The 7509-nt window shown below is 42.2% G+C and overlaps 1 protein-coding gene across 1 annotated transcript in view; it reads left to right on the top strand.

The window, feature by feature from the left end:
• The window catches only part of LOC122649099, an 80311-nt gene that overhangs the window by 46787 nt on the left and 26015 nt on the right, over positions 1-7509 (top strand). The gene's annotated exons all lie outside the window — the stretch shown is intronic.

The raw sequence follows: 7509 nt of genomic DNA, 5'->3' as shown, positions 1-7509 counted from the left end.
TGATTTTGTGACAGAGGCAGAGAGGAGCTAGTTCAGCAGGCTCAGGCAGTGAGCCAAGTCCAACATTAGGTGGAGAGGGTTAAGAGAGAAGAGAGGGGAAAAGAAGCTGGTTCCTCTGGCTCTAGAGTAGCAGACCCAGAGGCAGGCCCGTAAGGGAGAGGAGGAAGAAGCAGAGGCAAGGGGAGTTTCTTCTCAGGAGATCACAGAATGTGATGGTCCTGTGATGGTACCCCCACCACCAGTACCAGTTGATGATGATGGTCCCATTGAGGTGTTTCAACAAGATCCTCTCCTATATATGACTTGGGATACTAGACAGGGAAGGTTTAAACAAGTTTGGGTGATTGGAAAGGGAAATTTGGTGATGCCGTTTCGAAGTTCATATTCTTCTTTAATAGCATCCCAGTTAATGTTGAATACTACTATCCATACTTGACACTACAGCGAGGGCTGGTCCTGGAGTAAAGGGGCACCCTCCATATGAATTGATGAATATCTATTTGCCCTCCCATCAAAAGGGACATGGGAGAACTATGGAGTGACTGTGATGTGTAATGGTTGGACTCGACCTACTAGACAATCCATTATCAACTTTATTGTCTATTGTGATGGTAAGACTATCCTTTGGAAGTCTGTGGATGCATCCAAGGGCAAAAAGGGTGCAAAGTATATTTATAAGTTTCTAAAAGAGTCGTATAGAAGGTAAGGGTACAAAACATTGTTCAAGTGGTGACGGACAACGGGAGCAACTTAAGAAGGCAATTGAGAGATTGATGCATAATTGCAAGTACCACTTCTTTTGGACACCATGTGCAGCCCATTGCATTGATCTCATGTTTGAGGACATGGGGAAGAAATCCATGGTAGCGGGTGTGATTGAGTGGGCAAGACAAGTGACCACATTTGTCTACAACCATGGATACAATTTACAGATGTTGAGGGAGGAGTGCATGGAGATTTGATGAGGCTTGGTATTACTTGATTTGCCACCAACTACGTTGTATTGAAGAATTTTGAGGCAAAGATGGTTGGTCTGAGGTCCATGTTCGCTTTAGAGGAATGATTTAGTGGTCAGTTTTGGCTTGACCTGAAGAAGGTCATTCTTATATTGGAGCCAGTGGTAAAAGGTATTGAGGATGGTAGACTTTGTGACAGACACCTACCTTGCCACACCTTTATGCTGCCATAAAGATGATGAAGGAACATGTGCGAGCAACACTACCTCGTGGTGGAAGGGCATATCTGAAGATTGTTGTGGACCGATGGGAAAAGCATTTGATACATCCATTTCATAGAGCTGATGAGTATTATATGCTTTAGTTCAAGGTACTTAATTTACATTCCATACAGATTCATAAGCATTGGCAAGTTCTTTATATAATTCTCAACATCCTATCTCAATCCCAAGTACCAATACAAGCGTCGACTTGGGATGGATGAATCACTGATAGAACAGTGGAAAATGTGGTAGCCAAGTTGGAGCCTAATTCAACAATATATGTGAAATGCAATAATGAGGTGAGACTTGGTGCTCACTAATTTGTCCAGTATTTAAGGAATGTAATTACTCAGTTTGTACTAATGTGAACATTTCACATGTTTGAAATGAGTGTAGATAAAGACCTTCAAGGATACTCTTAGGACTTTCGATCGTGCAGCTGCAAATTCTGCTAGAGAAACCACAGAACATGGTAGATCCACTGCACTTTGTCTCCATTCAATTCATATACATATGTACCAAAGACAATCACTTAACTTAAATAATCTTATGTTAACAACCTTTAGAACTGAATGCTTGGATGATCAATAGGATCACCAAGCCCTTTATTTATAATAAAAGAGAGTTACAAAATATTCAGACTCTAACTAGGAAAACCCCCATTGCCGATTCTAATTAGGAATACTAACTAGGAATCGGCTAGAGGGGAAAATCCCTAAAATACCCCTATCGGCTACATATAACTCAACACTCCTCAAGTTGGTGCATAGATATCACACATGCCCAACTTGAACAAAATAGGATGAAATAATTTCCACTCAAGCCTTTAGTGAAGACATCAGCTAATTGATCATCGGTTTTCACAAAAGGCATACAAATTTGTCTACTCTCTAATTTCTCCTTGATGAATTGTTTGTCGATCTCTACATGCTTCGTACAGTCATGTTGTACTGGATTATGGGCAATACTAATTGTTGCTTTATTATCACAATACAATATCATTGGGAGACAAACAAGAACATTAGGGTCTTGGAGTAAACCCTGAATCCGTAGCAACTCACATATTCCTTGAGCCATAGCACGGAACTCTGCTTTAGCACTGGACCTTGCTACCACATTTTGGTTCTTGCTACGCCAAGTGACAAGGTTCCCTCCTACAAATGAGTAGTACCCAAAAGTAGACTTCCGATCAGAAGAGTCACCCCAATCCGCATCGGTATAGGCCTCAATACAGAGGTGATCTTAGGGAGACAAAAGAAACCCTTTTCCTGGAGCTGACTTAAAGTAGTGAAGAATGCGAAGAACATCAGCCATATCACATATGTGAAGAATAGGGGTCATGCATAAACTGACTAACCAAACTCACTGCAAATGCAATGTCTGGTCTAGTATGTGAGAGATAAATTAACTTTCCCACTAATCTTTGATAATGGCCTTTATCAACAGGTTCACCATCTTTATCCTTCAGTCGAGTACCAACTTCCATAGGTGTATCATAGGGATGGCAACCAAACAAACCAGTCTCTGATAGGAGAACCAGGACATACTATCGTTGAGAGAGAAAGATGCCTTGTGAGGAACGAGCAAATTCAATCCAAAGGAAATACTTTAACTTTCCTAGATCCTTTATTTCAAACTCACACCCTAGGAAACTCTTCAGACGAGAGATCTCTGCACCATCATATTCCTCTGTTTGTATCCAACTGAAATCATGGCCTTGTGAAATTGGCCAAACTAAGCCCGTGGTGACTGCTTCAGCCCATAGAGTGCACGCTTCAGTTTGCAAACTTTCCCATGAGTTTTCTCAGATGAGAAAGCTGGAGGAATCTCCATATAGACCCCCTCTTCAAGTTCTCCATGAAGAAAAGCATTTTTAACTTCCAGGTGTTGCAAATCCCACCGAAAATTCATAGCACAGGATAAGAGAATGCGAACAGTGCTCAATTTTGCAACAGGAGCAAAGGTCTCCTGATAATCAATCCCATAGGTCTGTGGAAAATCCTTAGCCTTGTATCTATCAACAGTGCCATCCATCTTCTGCTTGACTACGAACACCCACTTACATCCAACTGGTTTTTTTCCTTGAGAAAGAACAACAAGGTCGCATGTATTAATTTTTTTTAGAGCATTCATCTCTTCCACCATGGCTGCTTTCCACTTTGTATTAGCAAATACTTCTTGCCACTTCTGAGGAATAGAAATAGAGGAAAGAGTAGACACAAAAGCATGATAGGAAGGAGAAAGAGAATCATAAGATACAACATGTGATATAGGATGTTGGGTGCATGATAGAACACTTGTACATGCAGCAATTGGTAATTCAAGAGAAGGAGAAGACTTACTAGCCGGACTAGTAGGCTCTGGTTCAAGAGATGGTGATGGGATGAGTAAAGGTGCCGCAGGGGTGGTGGTTCCAACTTGCTTTTTAGAGGTTCGATTGAAAACGCGAAGCTATGGTCGATCAAGTCTACCCTGAAGTTTTTCAACCAGCCTTCTAACAGAGCCAGGAGTAGGCTGCTCCCCTTGAACTACATCCGAAGGAGGTCCTCCTTGAAAAGGAATAGGTTGGGCAGTAGATGGTGATGGATGGGCAGCAGGTAATGGATTTGGCACATCTTCACATGCTTCAAACTCCCCCTAAAGATGGGACGATAAATAGTATATTGAAGACTCATGGAATACAATATCCATAGCGGCAAGCACCCGACGAGTTTGAGGATGATAGCACTTGTACCCTTTTTGAGTTGCAGAGTAACCCAAAAAAATGCATTAGACACCACGCGGGTCCTAGTTCCCATGTGGATGATGGTTGCGAGCATAGCATACACACCCGAAAACTTTGGGAGGGATGAGAGAGGAGGAGGCACCCTGGAGAACATCAACCAGAGCACGGGAGGACAGAACCCGAGTAGGTACCCGATTGATCAAATAGGCAGTGGTAAGCATAGCATCACTCCAGTACTGAGAGGGGACATTGTGGTCAAACATCAAGGCACATGCCATTTCAAGGAGGTGGTGATTTTTCCTCTCGGTCATACCGTTTTGGGGAGGTGTGTCGACACAACTAGTTTAGTGAAGGATTCCATGATTAGCCAAATATTTTTGAAACTGCCCATCCATGTATTCTCTGCCATTGTCACTACGGAGAATCTTTAGAGTGGCGTTGAACTGAGTCTTGACTAATTTGTGGAAGAGCTAAAAACACTGAAACACTTCACTCTTGTGTTGCATCATATACACCCAGGTGGTACGACTATGACAATCAATGGAAGTGACAAACCATCGGTGTGCAGAAATAGAGGCTTTCCGAGCAGGACCCCAGACATCCAAATTAGCAACATAAAATGGGAAAAGACTTCTTTTATTTAATGAAGGATAAATGTACCGAGTCTGTTTAGCCAGAATACAGGCTTCACAAAAAAACTCATCCTTATTTCAATTCTTAACTAAATTTGGAAACAAATGAGATAAGGTTCCAATGGGAGGATGTCCTACCCTACGGTGCCACTAATATAAGTCAGAGGAGACAGAATGTAACTGATGGGTGTGCGCTGGAACAGTGGTGGAGGCCTGTGAACCACCATCAAGCAAGTAGAGACCACCATGCACTTTACCAACTCCAATCGTCTTCCCTCTCGCCAGATCCTGTAAGACACAATGAGAGGGAAAAAAGGTTACTTTGCAGTTTAGGTCCTTTGTAAGACTACTAATGGACAATAAATTAGTAGAAAAGGAAGGAACATGTAAAACAGATTTAAGGATAAGACTAGATGAACAATAAATAGATCCCTATCCAGAGATGGAAGGAAGGGACCTATTTGCAATACGGACTATATCTTTCCTAGAGGAAGGAGTGTACTGATGAAAAAGAGTAGAAGAACCTGTCATATGGTCAGTAGCACCTGAGTCAATGGTCCATGGACTGGAGACTGTCGATGCACACTGACCACCAACAGAAATGCTTGAGCCAAAGTTAGAAATAGAACTAAAAGACGCAACGGGTGTAGAAGATTGGGCAGCAGAGGCAGAAGAAGCCTTCAACATCCGTTGGAAAGCTTGAAATTCTTCCATAGAAAGACCAGTGTCTGCAGGAGGTGTGGTAGTAGTCTCAGTCTGATTTGCCTTAGCAGTAGGTTGACCACAACTTTTGTTACCACCACCCTTTTTTCTATTTGCTTAAAATTCAGCAGGCTTCCCATGTGACTTCCAACAGGTGGCCTTAGTGTACCATAACTTACCACAATGTTCACATTCAACAGCTGCCTTTTCAGCTTTGGAAGTGTCAACAGTAGTAGAGTTCGAACCACTCCTAGTGTGTAAAGCTGATTGATCTGTAGGTGCAGGATGGAGCATAGCGGAACGACGTCGATCTTCAACATGAACCAATGAATATGAATGTTCCAGAGTAGGAAAAGGATCCTTGCTGAGAATTTGGACTCTAATTGGATCATATTCAACATTGAGGCCAGCCAAAATATCATAAACTCGAATCTTATCAACATATTTTCAATATGCAGCAGTATCATTAGCAGTGGTGGGTTGATAATCCGAATAATGATCCAGTTCTTGCCAGCACTTACGGAGCTTAGCATAATATTGAGAAACAATCAACTCATTCTGTTTAGTATCATGAATTCTCTTCCTCAATTCATATACTTGAGCATCATTCCCAACTTGGGAGTAGGTTTCTTTTGCAGCCTTCCATATCTGAACAGCAGTATCTAAGAGAAGATAACCAGGAGCTATAGAAGCATGCATGGAATGGAGAAGATAGGACATTACCATAGAGTCATGATCTAACCATCGATCCTGTGCACGCCCCTCTTCAGCGGGTTTAATAAGGCTGCCTATAAGGTGTCCTGTGTAGCCACGGCCAGCAATGGTAAGGTAAGTAGATCGATACCACATCAGGTAATTGGTCCCATCTAATTTAGTGGGGGAAGCACAAGGAAGGTACTCAGGATGAGCAGATCCATCTGATTCAGCTCTAGTGAGGTCAGACATGATGTCAAGAGAGTTTATAGATGGGTTTTGAAATTCCCACATTATAGTCGTCAGAGTATGCTAAAAATTGGATTGAGTCCTCCTCTGGTGGTGAACAATAAGTCCTCCAAAAATCAGCAACTTCTGATGAGTAAATAGAAAACCCTAACTGTACACTAGCTTCTGATAGACGGTTTTGAATTTGCAACACTTTCAGCTGTCAGAATGGACTGAAACATGAACCGAATTCCCCTCTAGTGGTGGGGGAAGAAGTCCTAAAATATCAGCTCTTTTTGATAAGCCAATAAAAAACCTAATTATATAAAAAAATTAGGGCAAAACCTGTTTGTAGAGAAATCGCAGGCTGAATCTGATGAGTACTTGATCCAAAATCTGCAGTCTTCAAATAGGAAGTAGTGTGTACCAATAATAGCAGGAACCAATCCCCAAAAAAAAATATAGAAATCGATCTTCAAGTGTAGAGAGAACTCGATCTTCAGATGGAGTAATCCTGCCGGCAGAATTAGGTCACACTATTAGCTTTTGATCTTCAATGAGGTAGAATTGAGGGCAGCATCTAAATCTGCAGTAGATCACCTCATAGTTGCTGCCCTGAAGAAGTGAGAAGAACCGAGAGTGGTGGAGAGGGTAGAATCAAATCATGAAGAGAAGGGAGAATAAAAAACCAAAAAACTGCTCTAGAGATCAGAATTCAGCTCTGATACCATGTTAACAGCCTTTAGAACTGAATGCTAGCCAACGTCTTCTAGGTTGGCACATACACCAAGGCATGGACGGTGATAAAGATCTAATTGAGCTTGCCAACATCTTCTAGGTTGGCACAGATGATGAGGATCATAGTTGTCATGGCGTCGCCATGGCACCGCCATGGCGTCCTGGCGTTGGAGAAGGTTGCATGGCGACCTACGCCATGGCGTCCCTCTTTGATTTCTTCTTCCTGTCTTCGATTTCTTCTTCCCTCTTCGATTTCTTCTTTCCCTCTTCGATTTCTTCTTCGATTTCTGAATTTTCTTCTTAAAACTTGAGAAACAATAGAGAAAAAATAAAACATGGCTTGAGTATACATCTATTAAAACATTAAAAATAGAGAAAATAAAAAATAAATCATGGTCGACATGCTCGGGCGACATGTCGATATATCGACGTAACACCCCTCCACCGACTTGGATCGCTGTGACGCCGTGACAACTATGATGAGGATCCCCTATACGAGTTGGTGGAGGATCGAGGTGGGCTTGTCATGGATTGGGCTAGGGGTAAGCCCAACCCCGAGATCGGGGTACTAT

The sequence above is a fragment of the Telopea speciosissima genome, chromosome 1, assembly GCF_018873765.1.
Source record: "Telopea speciosissima isolate NSW1024214 ecotype Mountain lineage chromosome 1, Tspe_v1, whole genome shotgun sequence".
Taxonomy (NCBI): domain Eukaryota; kingdom Viridiplantae; phylum Streptophyta; class Magnoliopsida; order Proteales; family Proteaceae; genus Telopea; species Telopea speciosissima.
Note: the sequence above shows the minus strand (reverse complement) of the source record. Positions and strands in the feature narration are given on the sequence as shown.